Below are 17,978 nucleotides of genomic sequence, written 5' to 3'. Positions count from 1 at the left end.
CCTGTTTCCTCTATCCTCTTTCCTCTTTCCTCTTTCCTCTTTCCTCTTTCCTCTTTCCTCTTTCCTCTTTCCTTTTTCCTCTTTCCTCTTTCCTCTTTCCTCTTTCCTCTTTCCTCTTTCCTCTTTCCTCTTTCCTCTTTCCTTTTTCCTCTTTCCTCTTTCCTCTTTCCTCTTTCCTCTTTCCTCTTTCCTCTTTCCTCTTTCCTCTTTCCTCTTTCCTTTTTCCTCTTTCCTCTTTCCTCTTTCCTCTTTCCTCTTTCCTCTTTCCTCTTTCCTCTTTCCTCTTTCCTCTTTCCTCTTTCCTCTTTCCTCTTTCCTCTTCCCTCTTTCCTCTTTCCTCTTTCCTCTTTCCTCTTTCCTCTTTCCTCTTTCCTCTTTCCTCTTTCCTCTTTCCTCTTTCCTCTTTCCTCTTTCCTCTTTCCTCTTTCCTCTTTCCTCTTTCCCCTTTCCTCTTTCCTCTTTCCTCTTTCCTCTTTCCTCTTTCCTCTTTCCTCTTTCCTCTTTCCTCTTTCCTCTTTCCTCTTTCCTCTTTCCTCTTTCCTCTTTTTTTTCTCCTTTCTCCTCTTTTCTCTTTCCGATTTATTCTTCCGCGTTTTGCTTTTCTCTTGTTTTCTTTCCAGGTTTTTTTTTTCATATGGACCAGTGTTCTCGTACAGCTTATGTTTGTAGACTGCTGCAGCGACTCATTTCAAGCTCAATCAATTTCTTGAAAGATTAAATGAAGAGATATCGATTGATTCCGAATACCAGACAATAACAAAACCGCCTATGCGGCTCTTTTTATGGGTATTGGCTGCTGTAAGTTTTATCAACTAAAATATTTGGACACCTGCTGAAAAGGCTCGCTCACCGAAGGATATCATTTTATGACCTCTGACCCACAGTAAACAAACACCAAATTCTCGGGAAGGCCGGCTGTTTGACTATGTTACCAAGATTTTGTTGGACTTTCTCGAGAAACCAAAATAAAGAAACAGGTACATTGATCTCATAAACAGCCACGCAGAGACAATAAAAGTAAATTAAATTACGATCCTGTCCTGTCAGAGACCCGACCAGATAAGGAGCAAAGTGCAGCAGCCGCAGGTTCATGTGCTATTGCGAGAGGCATAAAAAGCCGGTAGCGTGTATAGGGGGGCGACGAACAAAAATCAAAGAAACAAAACGGATTTCTTGTTGACATTTTGCTGGAATCTCAACAATTTATAGCTGCACCCAAGATCCTTCGGCAAACGTGGCTGGTGTGCTTCCTCGTACCTTCTCCGAGGGCTCTGCTCTCTAGGACGAATGCTGTAAAGCGGCATGGGTTCAAAGGACCAACTACTTGCTGCTTCTGCTTTCGGTGCTGCTACCGGCTGCTTATTAGCTGTTCCTGCTGCTGAACTACCACGTTTCTGGCGACATAAAACTAGTATGTATGTCGTATGTTGGAAGGTGGCCTCCAAGAACACGATGCAAAAGTCAGACAACTATCGAAGCGTGATATGTTTTTCTCCATCCTGCTGATAAAATGCGACATTTTCAAAGCTTCAAAATGTCTTATTTAGTTCCTAGGATTTGAGTTGAGGGCTTCTTCCAAAGACAAAATGTAAAAAAAAAAATAAAATAAAGTTGAACAGATTATACTAATGTGAGTCTTTCAGTTTTCAGCTCTTTTTCGAAACATAATTTTCAGTTTATTTTTTTTCTGAACATAGATTAACAGTTTTCATGTGATTGAAGGAAAGCAAAATTCAAATTATACCTATTTTTAAACTAGTTTAGCAAAGAAAGGAGCTGTTTTTGATTTTCACCCGGCATTTTTGTGAAAAGGAAAATTCATAACTTCAGTCATCAGTTTATTTAATTTTTAATTTAATTTTAATTTAGTTTTTGTTTAATTAGTTTATTTTTTAAGGTTATTCAGTAATTAATTTTCATAATGTCTGGTGTCAGGTGATTGTTTTAAATTTTCACGAAAAAATTCTTGGATGATGATGATATTTTTTAAAAGTATTTTATAAGAAAATTTTTAGACACTGTTAATTAGACTGAGTCAATTTGGAGTCATTTTAGAATTTTTTAAACCATGGGGTCTTAAAATCTTCGTTTTGGTCTAAAAGTCATCCATGATTTTTTGAAGAATTTTCAAGTAGCGTTTACATGAGTAGATTTGGACTTTTATGAATGGGAAAATTGAATATTTTGTACTGAAAAATCAACATCATTTTTGTTTCTTCTGTGGAACCTAGCTTATGGTTTTTGTGCCTTATTATAAATTCTCTCAAGGAAATTTCCGCTGTACAACTTTGTTGAAAATCGTTACTACGTATTTAATGAGGCAAAAAAATTAGCTGTTTAACAGAGGTATGTTTTTTGGCGTTGAAAAACATTAAATTCAGTTGACATCACTGCTGGGGCCTAGCGAGGTATGAATTGAATTTAAGGGTTTTCTATACCAAAAGAGATACCCCTGTTAAACATCTAATTACTTTTTTACCTAATGAGATACAAAGTTACGATTTTGAACAAAGTTATTCAGCGGTAAATTTCTTTAAGAGAGTTTATAAATTGGCACAAAAACCACCAGCAGGCTTGGTTCCACAGAAGAAACAAAAATTATGTTAGTTTTTCAGTAAAAAATATTAAATTTTTCCATACAAACATAGAAGTCCAAATTTACTCATGTAAACGCTGTAAAAAAATTCTGCAAAAAATTATGGATCACTTTTGAAGCAAAACGAAGCTTTTAAGACCACAGGGTTAGAGAAATTAAAAAATAACCCCAAATCGACTCAGTCCACTGTTCACGGTTACAGAAAATCAAAAGGTCTTCAATGATGAATGCGATTAAAGTAAAACTCTTTGGTTTTCAGCGAAGAATAAAAACCATTGATGAAAAGGATGAAGTGAAATATTAAAAACATTGTCTTCAATCTATTGTCCATCAGGCCTGTTTGAAGGACCCGTTCGTAAAAAGGGTTTTAAAATTAAAATTCGGCTAGAAAAAATTGCAATCAATTTTTCCGTAACACCAAAATATGAATACTAATTAAAATTTGAATAAAACCAGAATTAAAAACTTCAAAACTTAAAAAAAAATGATGATGAATGTTATTTATTAAAATGATTTTTTTTATTCTGTTTCAAGGGTACCAGTGATCAAAATCAGAGATAAAATCATATTCCGAATCTTCCAGTTACCAAAACTAATGGTTGGAATAGTTCATTTTTTATGTTCACAAAAATAACTTTAAAACTTCAATTCACTTTTGAAAGCTAAGGCAGATGAACAATGATTCTCTTATATTTTAATTAAGATTTATAGGCATCCAAGAAGATTGAGTTTTTAAAACAAAATACAGAATTGAAATACAAAATTTATTTGAAATAAATTCAAAATAGTCCTTAAAAATTTGATAAATTTGTTTGAAAACCTTACAAAATATTATGATAAAAACGGTAAGCATTTAGGCAATTTCTAAAGTAAGGGAACATCATTTTTGGTGTAAAGTGAGTGGTCCTACTTTGGACCTAGAGCCTACTTCAGTCCTAAATTTCGGAAAATAGTATTGTCAATTGCTTGAATTTTAAGACTTTTGAGAGAATCTGATTTGACAGATAAAAATCTCGCGCTCACTAATACCATCACATTCTTTATGTAAACTAGCATGAGAAAAAAGTTGAAAAGGGAGTATGTATATGAAAAAAGACCTTTATCAGAGTTCAGTTACTTCAAATTATTTCTACGAAGAAATCAACTTTCATACGCACCGTTGCCGTCTTCAACAAACTGCGCTGATTGCATCTATTTAGACTCCCGTGCAAATAATTTGCGCGCGGTAAAATTTTCTCACAAACCTGTACATATATAGACAATGGCACATAAAAATGTCCATAAAAATAGTCAATGATTTCTCAATGTTTAGCTAATTTTTCAATCATTCCAGAAACACCCGTATGCATGATTTGTTTGTTTCACAGTCCACTTACATTCTGGTACCGGAAAGTACAGACTGCCTTCTGTTTTCTGTTTATTTCTTTTAATTTGTAGGTTGGTCAATTCTCGTTATTAACTTCCTTGGTTCGCATTTCATAATGATTTTCTTAAAAACAGTAACGATAAAGACGGATAAAGAAACCTCTATGCACACAGTGAACTCTCATCCTCCCTCAATCCTACCATACCACTTTTTGCCATAAAAAGTTTTTCTGATAAAATTTTAACGTTTTTGAAAATAAACCTCCTCATCAATAGTAAATCAGACAGCTTAATTAGTGGGGCGCGTTTTCAGAAGTAAGAGTGGATACTAGTAAGGAAATAAGAGTGGATTTACTATTCAAGCAAAAGTTTATAGGGAAAATACTTTCATTGTTAAGATTAAGAACCATACTACTTATTTTTTTCTAAAATAGAAGAAAATCTATGGAAAACCAGCAAAATTTGGAACGGGTCCAAAAATAGAAGACTTTCGACTTTGATGTTCCATTTTTAGACCTGACGTCACGGAAACTTTGTGTGAATATCAACAAATCAACAAAGGTCCGAATGACTCTGTGACTACATCAATCGCATTCAGGATAACGCTCGCACCGACCCCTTATCTTTTTGGTCATACGTTCGACAAAGAAAGGGTACTTAGAGTATACCTCAAGTGACCACATACGACGATGAAACTGCCGAAACGCCAAATGCTGTTGCAATGCAATTCTCGACATTCTTTCAGAGTATTCTTAGCACTAACACATCACCTTTATGCGAATCATACCTAAGTAGCTTGCCGAATCGTGACTTCAACCTTCCTCTGCTGAATTTCTCCTCGAACGACGTCTTCCGGAAGCTGTCTACGTTAGATGAAACAAAAGGACCTGGACCAGATAGCATTCCTCCAATTCTGGTTAAGAAATGCGCCGATCCGTTATCCGTACCAATATCGATCATCTTTAACCAATCGTTAACGGAAGGTACTTTTCCCACCGCATGGAAAATCGCATCGATCACTCCAATCCTCAAATCCGGCGACGCGCATCGAGTGGATAACTACCGAGGGATTTCGATTCTATGCTGTTTGCCTAAGGTATTCGAGAGCCTCGTTTATGACGTACTTTATCAATCGGTGCACCATTGTATTTCTGAAGATCAACATGGATTCATGAAACGTAGATCTACGACCACCAATCTTGTGACGTACGTTTCGAAGTTGGTTACTAGGCTAGATAAACGTCAACAAGTCGATGCAGTTTATGTAGACTTGAGCAAGGCTTTTGATAGAGTACCGCACAAATTTGTCATCGGAAAAATGCGTCGGATAGGACTACCTGATTGGCTTTGCAAATGGATCAACTCTTATCTCGTAGACCGGACAGCTAACGTACGACTAAACAACGTGAACTCGACGCCTTTTCGAATCACTTCTGAAGTTCCACAAGGAAGTCATCTGGGACCTTTGATTTTCATTCTTTTTATCAACGATCTATGCGCTGTCATTGAATCGGATAAGTTGCTGTACTCCGACGATCTAAAGATTTTTCGTACCATAGCTTCACTAGTTGACTGCTGTGCTCTCCAAAAAGACATCGATTTAATTCTAACGTGGTGTCATCAGAATGGTATGGCTCCTAATATTTCCAAATGTAGTGTCATATCTTTCACTCGTAAACGTCAACCTTTGAACTTCGAGTACAAAATGTCATCGACTACTTTAAGCCGCAATTCTATCGTCAAGGACCTTGGCATAATTTTGGACACCAAGCTCACTTTCTCGCAGCATATCTAACAGCTAAGGGCTTTGCGGTTCTTGGCTTCATACGACGAAACCGCAATTCTTCAACGACTACTACAGCCTAAAAGCACTTTATTGTGCTTGTACGCAGCATTGTCGAATACGGAGTACAAATCTGGGCTCCATACCAGGTTGTACAGGCAAACCGGATCGAAAGAGTACAACGATGCTTCCTCAGATACGCTCTGCGCCAGATACCATGGAACGACGCCTTGAACCTCCCGCCTTACGAACAGCGCTGTTTGTTGCTGAGTATACCGACGCTGGCATCAAGGCGCATTCTTCTACAACGGCTCTTTGTCTTTGATATTCTACAGAATAATATGGACTGCCCAGAATTGTTGTCGTTACTTCCGTTTAACGCTCCTGACTCGGTCGCAGGAGTTCCTCAGACTTACTACTAGACGAACCCGATACGGACAAAAAAAACCCTTTGGATACATGTTGTGCTCTTTTCAATGAAATGGTTAGTAACTTTGATTTTAATATTTCTAAGGCTGTGTTTAAAAGTAGAATAAGATAGTATCTTTTTGTAATGTGTAAACATCTCTAAATGTCTGCAAAGACTAAATAAATATATAATTAGTTGGAGGCGTAATTCAGAACCAATATTGAACATTTCTAACATTATTGTCAGCTTAACGCAAATAAACTAGGGTTAGTTGCCCTAGTTGCCTTTGGACCCTTTAAGCGGAAGTTTTTTTAAAAATCATGTTTTTCTCATAATTGGTCGAGAAATTTATATCCTTCAGGAAATTCATTTATAAATCATGATCTTTTCTGCATGTTTCAATAAAAATTTTCAACTTAGGTTTCGCCGTTATTGAGAGATTTGTAAATATATGGATGATCGAAATTTCCATCTTTGAACCTACTGTTCCTATTTTGGTACCGCGCCGGTTCCCTTCATTGGACCTAAAACTAAAATACTTATAAAAAGTATGATTTTTCGAAAACAAATGAACAAATTCACTAAAAATGTAATCTTTAATCAATTATTATCATAAAAAAGTGTTACAGCTTTTTAACATTAAAAAAAATAAAACTTTTGTTATGAATGTTAAACACACTTTCATTCTCCGTCAGCTCTTTCAGCAGAACAATAGCCGAAACTTGTTTGTGTAAACTTACTTGAAGTTTATTTGCGTAAAGCTGGCAAAAAATGTGAATATTCAATATTGGTTCTGAATTATGCCCTAATTATAAATTCGCTCCTTTGTAATTTTGTTGGAATAGCTAAAAAGTTTTGGTGATTTCAGGTCTAAACATGGAACATCAAAGTCTAAAGTTTCCTATACTTGGACCCTTTGCAAATTTTCCGTGTTTTCCAGTTATTTTCATGAATTTTAGGAAAAAATAGGAAGTATGGTTCATATTCATCACAGTGAAAATAATTTTCTTTTAAACTTTGGCTTGGACAGTAGAAAATCGTGATTTTTGCTTAAACAGTCTTATTTATTAATACGCGCCCCACTAATTGAGCTGTCTGATTTACCACTGATGAGGATATACATTTTTAAAAACATTGAAAATTTTATCAGAAAGACTTTTAATAGCTAAAAACGGTATGGTAGGATTCAGGAAGAATAAGAGTTCATTATGTGCAAAGGAATATCTTTATTTTATGCCAGATAAATGAATTATTTTGAATTTTCGGCATTTTAGGACTATAGTAGGCTCTAGGTCCAAAGTAGGAGCACTCACCCTACAAGTAAGTAAACACAAAAAAAATGATAGAGCTGACGGGGAGTGAAAGTGTTAGAGACATTCATAACAGAAATTTAAGTGTTTTTTATAAAAAAAAAGCTGTTTTACCTTTTTTTGATAATATTTGAGTTAAAATTACATTTTTAATGGACTCGTTTACTTATTTTCAAACAGTCAAACTTTTTAGGAAATTTAGTTCTAGGTCCAATGAAAGGAATCAGTTCAGTACCAAAAAAGGAACAGTAGGTTCAAAGTTGGAAATTTTGGTTATCCATATCTTTCCAAATCTTTCAATAAAGGTGAAACTTATGTTGAAATATCTCATTGAAACTTGCAGATAAGATCTTCAACTATGAATAAATTTCCTGAAAGATAAAAACCTTCCGTCCATTTATGAGAAAAACATGATTTTTTTAAAAAACCAGCGCTTTACGTGTGAATTAGCAATTGATTTGAAAATTGTTGGTCTATCGTCTCTTGTTTTGTTAATATAGCTGTTATATTTTTAAAATTTTGATGAATAAGATTTGAGTGAAATCAATTACTGAAAGTTCATGAACTAACAAACCTACATGAAAACATGATTCTTATTTGTTTACTATCCACCATCTAGTCAAACAATGATATTTTGCCTAGATATTCTATGATGACTAGATATTATGACATAACTGAAGAAAGAAAGAAAAAGGTATTACATATTTCATTTAAAAAATATAATGAAAACTGTTAAACTATTGACATTCACTTTAAAGAACATCTGAAGTTCAATTTGGTTGAAATCTTCTTGAAAAAATTGTTAAAATTCTCGTTTTTTACAAAAAAAAAGCCAAGAACTTTTTTTGCAGGAGTCAAAATATCATGCGGTCTTGGAGAAAGTTGATCATCGATTTCAGACCTTTATTTTCAAAATTTTTGTAATGTTATACAGTTTTGTTCAAACGAAGAGTTATATATAAAAAAAATATTTATAAACATAAGCTGAAAAAAATAATTGAACAGTTGGAATTTAAGCACCCAAAATATTCTGAATTTGCTCTTAAATTTATTGAACATTGGGAAAATGTGAATTTTGTGGCCTTGTGTAATTTAATAAAACCCTTTTGAGCTTGGGTTGAGCATTTACTTATTTACTTATTTTAATTTATTTTTTTATTAATTCATCGAACATAAAAGTATAAATGAATAGTAAAAACACGGTCAAACAATATTAAATAATCTGGACTGACGTATTCGACGAATAAAGCGACTTGTAAATTCTCCAAACTGGTGTAGGTGTTCAGCATCCTGGAACATACGCACCATCACGCTTAGTGGCTCATTGAAGCCGTACGAAGTTCGATGAGTTTGATTGAATAGTAATGAGCCAGATCGTAGGGTCCTTGATGGGGCACTGAAATTTATCATTCCTAGCAAATTTGGCGATTGCACTTCTCCGTTGAAAATTTTTGAGATAAATGCTGCCTGTTGAGTCTTTCGGCGGCATCCAAGAGTTTCTATACCCAAAAGCTGACATCGCTCAGGATAAGCGGGGAGATCTTCGGGGTGGCGCCAGGGAAGGTGTCTTAAGGCGACTCTGACAAATCGCTTTTGCACGCGATCAATCCTCAAAATCCAACGTAGCTGGTAAGGGGCCCAAACAATTGAAGCATGTTCAATTATTGATCGGACGAGCTCCCAGTACAGAAATTTTAGGCATAACGGATCTGTAAATTCACGCGCCACTTTGGTGATGAAGCCGAGTTGACGATTCGCAGTATTGATGACTGGAGAACGTTGACTGTTAAACGTGAGTTGTGCATCAAGGTTGACTCCAAGGTCATCGGCTTCTGATACTCTGTTTAAAAGCTGGTTGCCGATTTTATATTCGTAAAATAGTGGTGTTTGTTTCGATGAAAAGTGATGACACAACATTTCGACACACTAACTGATAATTTGTTCCGTGTGCACCATTCGCCAAAGTGATTCAAGAGTGATTGCAAGCGAACGCAATCTTCGATATCTATAACAGGAACAAATATTTTAAGATCATCGGCATATCCAATTTTGGTTCCGCCTTCTAAGCTGATAATCAGATCATTAAAGAACAGAGCGAATAATAGGGGCCCCAAGTTGCTTCCTTGTGGGACGCCAGACTGATTCGTAAATGGAAAGGATACGCTATCGCCGAGCTTGATTCTAATACAGCGGTTTGTTAAGAAGGATTTGAGCCAAACCACCATGCTGTTATGAATACCAAGCTTAGCAAGCTTAGCCAACAAAATCCCATGGTCGATAGTGTCGAATGCAGCTTTTATATCGGAAATAGAAGAACACGTAAGAAAATAAAGACAAGACAAACACCTTAAACATACAAGTGATTTAAAAGAGAAGTTATGTAAAAACATGAGAATAATTTAATTGATGAATAGAGTGTAATGTGAGACACTTAAAAAAAACTAGTCGAACTTCTGAAAATTTAATTCAGTGAACACTATCAAACCTGACGGTTTTTCGACGTAGAGTGTAAGGTGATCACTAAGTTGATGGTCATCGTTCGATTGGAATTTCTTTTGCTCAAAAGTGGTCATTTCAGCTTCTAAGGCTTCAGATGTTGTGAGTACTAGCAATTATAAAAAGTAGTGGTTGCAAAAAAAAAAAATTGTGCAATGCATGTATAATCTTCAAAGTGCTGTTTTGAAGTTTCTTCGAAATAATTTTGTTACACCTATTTGAATCTAAAAACGTTTTCCTAAAAAATTTTTTGTCATTTTAGTCATTTTTGTCATTCTCTCTGCTGTGTGGTGGCGGCTTATAGAATACTACCACTGGGATACTGGTCCACGTCGTAAAAGGCGACTTATCCAGTACTTCCCATATGCGTTAGTCATTCTTCAAATGCGACTATCACATTGGGAGGGGGGAACCTTGCCTTGGTTTCAAGCCAAGTTTCTTCAGGGAGGATTCACCAATTGTGCTTATTGCTATTAATGCGCATGCACGAGTTGTATTCTCCTAAATTTTGTAAACACACGCTTCAAGGTGGTTCTGTGCCTGCGGGCCCCAAAGTGGGGGTAGGAGGGTGTATAATAATCCTATCTTAAGCAGAACGTTGTTAAGGTCTGCACTATAGCCAGGCACTGGTGCGAAGGGCCGTATTTTTCCTGGCAACTCGTGGGATTCAGATTATACACACGATTTTAAAATTTTCATCCTGTATGGGATACCCCGCTTCATGCGTCGATATGAAGGTGCAGAGGTTCTTGTGTGTGATGGAAATATGTGTGGAATTCTTTGATAGAAATGCTTTCTATTAAGGTTGCACAGATAAATCTGCAGCACAAAAGAACCGCTACACTTAATTTATGTCGTTTAATCCTTAATGGAACTGCATCAATCGCCTTGGTCCAAGAACCCTATTTCCGAAATGGAACTTTTTACTTAGGGAATTTGCTCAAACCAAACTTTACTGTGTTCAGTGTAATTGGAATGACTAATGCCCGAATAATGCCTCGTGCATGTATATTGATAAACAATTCTTTAAATGCAACACTTATTCCCAATCTAACAACAAGAGATATTTGCGTCGTTCAGGTTTCGCTGCCTAATAGAAAATACGTCTACTGTTCAGCATACTTACCATATGAACAATCATCCCCTACGGATGATTTAAAAAATGTCATTTCATTCTGTGAATCACAAAATATACCTCTTGTAATTGGCTGTGATGCCAATGCCCATCACTTTGTATGGGGTAGCTCTGATATCAATCTGAGAGGCTTAAATTTAATGGAATATTTAAGCAGCACTGATTTAGAAATTCTTAATGTAGGAAATAAACCAACTTTTGTTAGGTGTGACAGAGAAGAGGTGATTGACATCACACTTTGTTCTAGAACAATTTCTCAGGAAATTTCAAATTGGCATGTGCCTAACGAAGAATCGATTTCTGACCACAGGTTTATCTATTTTGAACACTCAGGTGAATTTTTAGAAACAATTACATTCAGAAACCCAAGAACAACTAATTGGGACCTATATTTGGAGCATCTTGCTACTAAATTTCATGGATATACACCTGAAATTACTACTCCTTCTGAGTTGGATGAAGTGGTTGCAAAAACCACCGAAATTATTTTAAATTCTTACGAAGAAGCTTGTCCTTTACGAACGTTGAAATTCAACAAAAACAGTACACCATGGTGGAACTCAAATCTTAGTAAATTACGAAAAAACTGCAGACGCTCTTGGAACCGAAGGCGCACGGAAGGTTTTGATGCTTTCAAGTTGGCTCGCAGAAAGCAACAAGAGCTGCCGAACGCTCAAGTTGGCAGAGCTACTGCACAAACATTTCAAGCTTGCACGAAGCAAGTAGGTTAAATAAAGTCTTAGCCAAATCAAAAGATTATCAGGTTTCATACCTTAAAACCCCTAGTGGTGATTATACATCAAACGACGAAGAAACATTAAGTTGTCTATTCAATACTCACTTTCCAGGATGTGTTGATCAAGATTCATCGATAGAGCCTGAGTTCTTTTCTGGAAGTCTAGATTCCTTGCATTTTGCTCGGAAAATAGTTACTACAGAATCGATCAAATGGGCAATCGATGGTTTTGCTCAATACAAATCTCCTGGAAGTGACGGTTTATTTCCAGTTTTGCTTCAAAAAGGTTTCGATCATTTCAAACACATATTAAGAAAAATAATGATAAGCAGTTTTGCTCATGGATATATTCCTAAACTTTGGCGGCAGATAGCCGTGAAATTCATCCCTAAAGGGGGACGATCATCATACGACGAAGCCAAAAGCTTTCGTCCTATTAGTCTAAGTTCATTTCTATTAAAAGCACTTGAACGTTTAATTGATCATCATATCAGGCAAGAATGCCTTGTCCAACATCCGCTTAATGCGACACAACATGCATACCAAACAGGAAAATCAACATTAACTCTTCTGCACAACGTAATACATAATATTGAAAATAGTTTTTCACAGAAAGAATCATGTCTAGGAGCATTTCTAGACATAGAAGGAGCATTTGATAATGTCTCGTTTACATCAATAATGGATGCGGCACTACTTCATGGAGTGCCTAGTGTTATAACTAACTGGATTAGCGCAATGCTAAGTAACAGGAATCTTCATTCGTCTTTAAGACAGGCTTCAATAACAAAAGTTAGCACACGTGGTTGCTTACAGGGAGGTGTACTATCACCTCTTTTGTGGAACCTAGTTGCAAACGGCTTGTTGAGAAAACTCAATGACCGTGGAATACCAACCTATGGATTCGCAGATGATTATCTTCTGCTGGTAAGAGGTTTGTGCATAAGCACATTATTTGATATAATGCAACAAGCTCTGCGCTCTGTTGAACGATGGTGTTCTCATGTAGAACTTTCAGTTAATCCTCTAAAAACTAATATTGTATTATTTACTAAAAAACGTATCACCCGCGGGGTGCGCCCTCTGCTGTTTTATGGTTCCGAAATCACCGTGTCTGATCAAGTTAAATATTTGGGTGTCATTCTTGACTCCAAATTAAACTGGTCTGATCACATCGAATTCAGAATCAAAAAAGCATGCATGGCCTTCGGACAATGCCGACGTGCAATCGGAAAAAACTGGGGACTCAAACCCAAACATATTCACTGGATTTACTCCACAATAGTAAGACCAATTCTGGTCTATGGGTGTCTAGTGTGGTGGCAGAAAGGAGAAGTTGCAACAGTTCGGACTAAACTAAATCACCTTCAAAGAATGTGTCTTTTGGGGATGTCCGGATCGTTCACTACAACTCCTACTGCAGCACTAGAGGCTCTGTTTTCTATCAAACCTCTACACTTGTTCCTAAAACAGGAAGCCTTCTCATGTGCTTTTCGTCTACAGGCAGTTGGTCTCTGGCTGTCAGGAAATATCGAAAGATCATCGAGTCATACAAATGTGTGGCCCGAGTTAGTTAGATTAAACAAGTTTAATCTAGCGCCAAACGATTTAACACTCTCGAGTAGTTTTCCCTACATGGGGTTCAAAGTCAAATTTCCTTCTCCTCAAGAATGGTTATCAGGTTTCGTAGAGGACCAAATGTCCTCTCATATTGTATTCTATACTGACGGTTCATTATCAAACGGCCGTGCAGGTGCAGGAATTTACTGTCACGAGTTGAACATAGAATATGCTCAACCTCTAGGAAAATATTGTACAGTCTTTCAGGCTGAGCTATATGCTATTATGTATGGAGTGCAAATTGCACTTCAAAAGAAGATTATGTTCAGAACAATTTATTTCTGTTCAGATAGCCAAGCAGCTATCAAATCACTCAGTGCTTCCAGTTCTAGATCAAAACTGGTAATCGCATGGCGGAAAGCAATCGAAGAACTTGCTGAAGGCAATGGATCAAACTATGGGTACCCGGACATAAGGGAATTTTTGGAAACGAATGCGCCGACGAACTCGCTAGAGCTGGGTCGGAAAAGGAATTTTACGGACCAGAGCCGGCTGTCCCAATATCACCATGTTGGTTCAGAAACCAAATTCAAACTTGGTCCTCTAACCAGCATGAACGATACTGGGAAGAGTTGGACACTTGTCGTCAAACTAAATTATTTTTAGAAAAACCATCTCCAATCATATCGAGTTACTTATTAACTTTAAATAAATCTCATTGCAGCATCTTGATCAGAGCACTCTCCGGTCATTGTAAACTCAACTATCACATGCACAACATTCAGCGTGCTGAATCTCCAGTATGTGGTAGTTGTGAATCAGATGTGGAAGATCCCTTCCATCTTATATGTAACTGTCCCTCATTTGCCAGACTACGTTTTTGTACTCTGGGATCTTACGCTATAAGCGAATCTGAGTTTAAGAAATTAAACTTAAAAAACATTCTATCATTCCTTACCGAATGTAGAAAAGAGCTTTAATGCTAATAATCCCTAGTGGAAAGGCTTTATGCCATCTTAAATAGATTGAATTTATTTCTTCCTTTTATAGGTTTTTCAGGTTTCTCAGGTAAATGATGAAATCTTGGATAAAAAAAAGGCTAGGCACAATTTTCCCGTATGTTTGGATAACGTGCCGCTATTAAGCCTACCCCCATTCTGATACCTGATACCTGATAATCTTCAAAGTGCTGTTTTGAAGTTTCTTCGAAATAATTTTGTTACACCTATTCGAATCTAAAAACGTTTTCCTAAAAAATTTTTTGTCATTTTAGTCATTTTTGTCATTTTTGTCATTTTTGTCATTTTTGTCATTTTAGTCATTTTTGCCATTTTTGTCATTTTTGTCATTTTTGTCATTTTTGTCATTTTTGTCATTTTTGTCATTTTTGTCATTTTTGTCATTTTTGTCATTTTGGTCATTTTTGTCATTTTTGTCATTTTTGTCATTTTTGTCATTTTTGTCATTTTTGTCATTTTTGTCATTTTTGTCATTTTTGTCATTTTTGTCATTTTTGTTATTTTTGTCATTTTTGTCATTTTTGTCATTTTTGTCATTTTTGTCATTTTTGTCATTTTTGTCATTTTTATCATTTTTGTCATTTTTGTCATTTTTGTCATTTTTGTCATTTTTGTCATTTTTGTCATTTTTGTCATTTTTGTCATTTTTGTCATTTTTGTCATTTTTGTCATTTTTGTCATTTTTGTAATTTTTGTCATTTTTGTCATTTTTGTCATTTTTGTCATTTTTGTCATTTTTGTCATTTTTGTCATTTTTGTCATTTTTGTCATTTTTGTCATTTTTGTCATTTTTGTCATTTTTGTCATTTTTGTCATTTTTGTCATTTTTGTCATTTTTGTCATTTTTGTCATTTTTGTCATTTTTGTCATTTTTGTCATTTTTGTCATTTTTGTAATTTTTGTCATTTTTGTCAGTTTTGTCATTTTTGTCATTATTGTCATTTTTGTCATTTTTGTCATTTTTGTCATTTTTGTCATTTTTGTCATTTTTGTCATTTTTGTCATTTTTGTTATTTTTGTCATTTTTGTCATTTTTGTCATTTTTGTCATTTTTGTCATTTTTGTCATTTTTGTCATTTTTGTCATTTTTGTCATTTTTGTCATTTTTGTCATTTTTGTCATTTTTGTCATTTTTGTCATTTTTGTCATTTTTGTCATTTTTGTCATTTTTGTCATTTTTGTCATTTTTGTCATTTTTGTCATTTTTGTCATTTTTGTCATTTTTGTCATTTTTGTCATTTTTGTCATTTTTGTCATTTTTGTCATTTTTGTCATTTTTGTCATTTTTGTCATTTTTGTCATTTTTGTCATTTTTGTCATTTTTGTCATTTTTGTCATTTTTGTCATTTTTGTCATTTTTTTTAAATTTTTGTCATTTTTGTCATTTTTGTCATTTTTGTCATTTTTGTCATTTTTGTCATTTTTGTCATTTTTGTCATTTTTGTCATTTTTTTTAAATTTTTGTCATTTTTGGCATTTTTGTCGTTTTTGTCGTTTATTTTATTTTATAAATTTCATTTTTATCACTTTTGTTATTTTTGTGAAAGTTTCTTAGACCTCGACGTTTCCGTTTTTAAGTCATTTCATTCTAATGACAACTCTTTGTATCATTTAATTAATAAGCAAGCTTGATCGACTAACACTTTTTGTTTTCTAAGAAAAGCCAATTGCACACATATTCGAATAAATTTTAATATGTACCTTAAAACGCATTGATTAACAGTTCTTCGAACAATTATCTTAACTTATTGCATCTTAACTTGACCGAGTAACGGTTACTTAAGGACAATTCCTCATAAAATTTAAGAGCAATTCCTTTCCTCAGAAGCTTTTCCAGAACAACGCAAATTTTCTCAAAATAAGTTGCACAACCGCAAGGCCGAAGTACAATTCTTGAGTTTTTATTCCTACTCTGGAATCTGGGACATAATATTTCAATTAGGTTACTTATGATAAAGCTTTTATTAAATTTATCGAAATCATTGATTTGTGTAAGAGTTATCAACCTTCTTATTTAAAATGATTAAGATAACAGATAGTTTTTTGGTTAATCTAAGAGTAATGTGTTGATTTTCTTCCGAATTATCATGATAGTGCATTTCTCTGTTTTCCTTAAACCTATTAGTTTTCAATGAAACCTTCCAATAGAACTCCTTCAAAGATCATCAAACCAATTTGACTGCAGATAGATTGTGCAATATATTATATTGAACTCCATCTAATAAACCCTACCAATCACCTCTACATAAAGTCCGAGCACCAGCCTTGGTGTGTAAATAAAGTCAAACAAAATAAAGACGATGTTGCACCAGAAGCTTCTTGTGCCAGGTTGTAGGTTCAGACACTATCTTATGCCAGACGCTGTGCCGTTTTGTAGGACCAAATGCAACACAACAAAACTATAAAGCTACTGTTTGTCCTTGTCCGGTACACATGTTCCTATCTGGTTCTAGCCAACAGTTTTTTTTCTGCTGCCGCTTTTCTTCATTTTGGTTCTAGCCCAGCAGCTTCTGAATGTTTCATCTAACGACAAAACTAGCCAAACCCATTCTGCCACTTGGTATAGCAAGAAAGCAAGCAGCCAATAATGTTGCCATAAGAACGCAGCAAACGAGCTGCAAGGTGCAACAGCAACAGCACCAATTGCACAATCTTCTTCCACTGCACGGCTCACTAGGAAGACCCGACCAAAGTCATTTGCCCGAAACAGAAGCTGATGTTGGACCTCATCGGTGTCTATCCACCCGCACAATTTGCCGCTGTCCTCTTTGCCGAAGCCGCCGCTCCGCCAATGTCATAGCGGGATAGATAAGGGCGCTCTCTAAGGGAGTGAATTTTTTCTTCTCCATGTTTTACGTCCAGGAAGGAATTTAAAGTTACCAATAAGCTGAATATGGAGCAAGAAATATGAATTCTACTCTTTGAAAAAGTAAACGTTAATAATTGAGAACTTATCAAGAAAAAGTAAATCAATTGAAATGATTTGCAAAGTTCGTCCTTTTATAAAATAATAAAATAATTAAATAATTAAATAATTAAATAATTAAATAATTAAATAATTAAATAATTAAATAATTAAATAATTAAATAATTAAATAATTAAATAATTAAATAATTAAATAATTAAATAATTAAATAATTAAATAATTAAATAATTAAATAATTAAATAATTAAATAATTAAATAGTTAAATAATTAAATAATTAAATAATTAAATAATTAAATAATTAAATAATTAAATAATTAAATAATTAAATAATTAAATAATTAAATAATTAAATAATTAAATAATTAAATAATTTCTGCTATGTTGCAAGAAGTTAAAATTTTTTTTTATTTTCTTGAATATGCCACCTTCCAGTAGAAACTTGCAAACAAATGCATTTCAAAGCCTTCGAGGGTCGCTTTAAGATTATCTTGTTGAACTTCACAGGGATTCATTTGTAACTCATTGGACTAAGATAAGGGTGGTGGTGGGTGGGAGCTAGGATTCCTGAAAATTATAAGTAAGGGCCACCCTACCGAGCATCGATTAAAAAACTTTCACTTGTAAAATTTTTCTATGCAGT

This window comes from Uranotaenia lowii, chromosome 2 (assembly GCF_029784155.1).
Source record: "Uranotaenia lowii strain MFRU-FL chromosome 2, ASM2978415v1, whole genome shotgun sequence".
NCBI classification, from domain to species: Eukaryota; Metazoa; Arthropoda; class Insecta; order Diptera; family Culicidae; genus Uranotaenia; species Uranotaenia lowii.
The sequence above is the reverse complement of the archived record's forward strand: the minus strand, read 5'-3'. Positions refer to the sequence as shown.